The sequence below is a fragment of the Propithecus coquereli genome, unplaced genomic scaffold (genome assembly GCF_000956105.1).
Source record: "Propithecus coquereli isolate 6110/MARCELLA unplaced genomic scaffold, Pcoq_1.0 Scaffold208, whole genome shotgun sequence".
NCBI lineage: Eukaryota > Metazoa > Chordata > Mammalia > Primates > Indriidae > Propithecus > Propithecus coquereli.
The window spans coordinates 2,421,037-2,425,210 of record NW_012145856.1 but is presented as its reverse complement, the minus strand read 5'-3'; the positions used below and the strand labels follow the sequence as shown (position 1 = coordinate 2,425,210).

The following is a 4,174-nucleotide window of genomic DNA, read 5'->3' as shown; positions in this document are numbered from 1 at the left end:
TTTATGGGATGAAAGAACGAATATTGTGGGCTGGGCTCTGTTAAGAGTGCTTTTTATGATTCTAAAAGCACATACCAATATAAAATAGTGTGGAAAACTGTTTGGCAGTTCCTCAAAACAGTAAACATACAATTACCATATGATCCAGCAATTCCACTCCTAGGTGTACCCAAGAGAATGTTCACACAAAAACTTACACATAAATGTTCAGAACAGCATTATTCATAATAACTGAAAAGTCGAACAACCCAAATGTCCATTAATTGATGAGTGGGTAAACAAAACACAATATATCTATACAGTGGAATATCATTTGGCCATAAAAAGGAATAAAGTACTGATATGCTCAACTTGGATGAACTTGGGAAACAAGGTAAGTGAAAGGAGCCAGTTGCAAAAGGCCACATAGTGTGTGATTCCATTTGTATGAAATGCCCAGAATGGGCAAATCTGTAGAGACAGAAAGTGGATTAATGGTTGCCAGGGACTGGAGAGAAGGGAAAGTGGGAAGCCTATTAATGGGTACAGGATTTCTTTTTGGATTGATGAAGGTGATTCTAGAATTGGATAGTGGTGATGGTTGGGTAACTAAATATACTAAAAACCATGAAATTGTATGTTTTGAAATGGTTAAAATGGTGAATTTTATGTAAAGTTTATTTCCAAAAAAAAACCAAAACCAAAACATACCTGTGGTAGGTATTCTTAATATCCCCATTTTACAAATGATGAAACTAAGAGTAGGGGACCAACTGTGCCATGGTGCCCAGCAACCCTGCACATCTCCACATGGGCTTGACCATAGTCTGACCTGAATCTTGGTGGGACACCCTGTGACTCCTCCTGGAGTAAGGGAGTTAAGTAGCCTTGTGCATCGCTGCTGGGAGGCAGTTTCACCTGCCTCCCCATCTTGTTGGAATCTGGTGCAGGGCTATTTCTTGTGCATCTCCCTAGTTTCTGTTGAGTGAAGCACTTCCCTCTCTCCCCTTCTCCCACAAAATGCATCTGCAGGCTCCTGTGTGAGCCTGTAAACCTGCTTGGCTGCAATTGAGAGTTGGCTCCTGCACAGCTGAGTGACCCACTGCCCATGCCATCCGTTGTCCTGGCCCTCTCACTCGGCGTCATCCTGTGGGACGGGGACACAAGGTGCTGGCACACCATGCTAATTGTGCGTTTGCTATCTGGGCATGTAAGAACCTGTCTGGATCCATGTGGATTCGATGTCTCCTGATAGCCAAATCTATGGGAGTGTGGCCGGCCAGCCCAGCAGTGGCGGTGGTGATCTCCACCACATTGCTGCTTTGGGAAGTCTTGCTACGGAGATGAAACAAATTTTCCCAGATCCCGCCACTGCTGGAGCCAGCATCTTGTCCCAGGTGGTCTAACTCAAGTCAAAGTAAAACCCATCTGGTATGTTAACTGATAGGACAGTAGATTAAAATGAAGACAGTTCTAGATTTGTTCTAATATTTTTCTCCCTGCCCCCTTCAAAATTTCTGCCTTACATTTACTACAACAAATTCAGAGGCGTCAAGAAATTCCACAGTCTCTCTGGGAGGCATTTAGACAGTCATCCTTGGGGAAATTTTTGGGTAGGACACTTAAAGCCACTTGATAACTTTTAGAAACACTGGCCAGGAACCACACATACATTTCTTTCTCAGAGTTAGAGATTAAACTGGTGATCTTTGTGCTATGTTTGAACATTGTCTCCAAAATTGCCACTGCAGTGTCCAAAGGTTGGAAGCCCTCACCCACTAGGGACATTTGAGTCATGGCACCTCATCTAGGCCTTCTTCAACCAGCACCCTCAACTTCCAGCTGCCCCTTCTGTCCTCAAGATGGATCCACTTGGCTGATTCCTGGCGATGTGAGGCAGCAGATCCTGACGCTTCAGCTGCTGTTTGTGGTCAGAGAGATCGATCGCTTCAGCACTGGGGTAGGCAGAGGGGAGGGTAGGCAGAGGCAAGGCTGCCCTGCTCAGCCTGTGAGGCTGGCGATGACCTCTAGTGAATCAGCTCCATGTTGAGAGGCAGGAAGGCCCTGCTCTAGTGACCCGGGGCCAAGCCTGGGAAGCACCAGATCTGGAAACAAATCCCAACTCAGGCCCAGGCCAGCTGTGTGAGGTGGGGCAGCTCCTTCACCCGGAGCCTGCCTCCCCTGCTGCGCAAGTCCCGGCTGGCTGTGTCCATGAGCAGACAGAACGTTGGCGAAGGGCCCTGGCACGCTCACACCTGGAAGGCTCCAACAACTGGTCCAGGCAGGAAAGGTTTGGGGAAAATATACACTTCTGTGACCCCAGCCGTGGAGAAGTCTGTCTGTCCTTCTAGCTTTAAGAGCAGCAGAGCATTGTCTGGTGCGGGACTTTTCCTCTAGAACAATCTCAAAAATGGGAGTTCTGAGCACTGAGCCAGGCCTTCCTGTCATCTCTGCCACTTCTACCCATTTACTCAACTGTGATCTGAGTCAAGCCAACAAGATCCAAGCTAGTCTAGCAAAGCATTTTCCAAGGAGCGTTGGAAAGGGTGGGGCCTCATGTTCAACACCAACTCCCAGCTGTGAGTTGACCTTGCAGCTCGCTCAGTGCAGCAAAGGCGTGAAGAGAAAGGAACTGACATTACTGCAGCACAGCTATGTTTATCGGGCCCTCTGTTCGATCAGGAATTTAGAGGGATTCTTTTATTTCATCATTTCAATTAACCTGCTATCATTATCCCAGTAACACAAATCATCTGTACCACGGGAAGGGCGGCGGGAGGAGGGGGGAGGAGGGAGGAGGGGACGGGTATTTGTATACACAAGGAGTGCAATGCGCACTACCCGAAGGATGGACATATTTGAAACACGGACTTCGGTGGGGGGGGAACCAAGGGCAACACACGTAACCTAAACGTATGTACACCCATAATTTGCTGAAATAAAATAAAAAAAAAATAAAATAAAATAAAAATGCTAGCTCTGTGAAAGTTCACTGAGCTGCACTCTAAATGACATGTGACCTTTTCTGTATGTGTGATATACGTCAATAAAAATCAATTTGAAAGACAAAAAAAAAAAAAAAAAAAAAGGATCCTGTCCCAGGTCACTCACTGCTGTCCCCGGCCCCCAACGATGCGTTTCCCCGCCGGGTGAGGGACCAAACAAGGCTGAAGTTCAGGATGCGGCCACGCGAGGGCAGTGCACCGATGTGAAACAGAAAAGCCCCTCGCCCAGCACTGAGCCTTGGAAGCCTCCAAGGTGGGGGTTTTAACATCTATTTTACAATTTCCCAGGCAGTCGTGGGAATTGGATAGAAGTGAGGTGTCTGGGGCCAGACTGCCTGGGATCGATGCTGCCTCCATTATTTAGCGGCAGTGCGATCTGAGGAAAATATTCTTCCTTCCTGTTTACCCTCCTTACCGTGTTTCCTCCTCTGGAAAATGCTCACTCTGCAACGGGCTCCAAAGCGGCAGAGGACTTGTGGCAGCACTTAACTGCTAGAGCCAGGGGGCTTGCAACTACCACAGTGAACAGCAAGGCTGGAGTGGCGGCTGACAGATCGGAAGGAAGTTTTGGAGATGGTCAATAGAACCTAGCATAACGACAGGCAAAACAGTTGGGTTAGCCAACAACGGTACTGCTCAAATCGAACTATCAGGAGAAATCAAGGATGTATAATGGCAAAGCGGAGGCAGTTGCTCCGATAAAAATTCACACTCCCAGAGCTGAGTGACCGAGGCCCCGAGCAAGATGCCGGTGGCCGTGGGTCGCTATGGACAATTGCAGCCAAGCTGCTTCCCCTGAAGGTGGGCTTTGTGTTGGGTTGGGCCGTGGGCATGGCAGCCTGGGGCTCTTCGGCACCTTTTCCCGTCTCAGGACCAGAGTGCAGGGTCAGGGGCTGATGGGCGGCACTGGGAAAACCAGGATGCAGAGGGGCGGCACCTCTGGCATGTTCCTGGCCATCAGGATGGGCATCCAATGCTAACCATGGTAATGGTTGCCCACATCTGAACCTTCCCATCAATCGCAGCCTGTAAAGTATAATAAAAGAAAGTGTTTGAGTAAAAAAATAAAAATCACATTCCCTTGCCCGTTCTACACTGGGTCGGTTTTCAAACCTGGACTCTACCGATTGAAGAAGAGACTGAAATTCCAGGACCCTGCAACACATGGCAATTGAATATCGTAATGATTC

At 48.1% G+C, this 4,174-nt stretch overlaps 1 pseudogene; it reads left to right on the top strand.

Moving 5' to 3' along the window:
• The first annotated feature begins 3,729 nt into the window (after nucleotides 1-3,729).
• On the top strand, nucleotides 3,730-3,964 carry LOC105810268 (annotated as a pseudogene).
• Nucleotides 3,965-4,174: the final 210 nt, after the last annotated feature.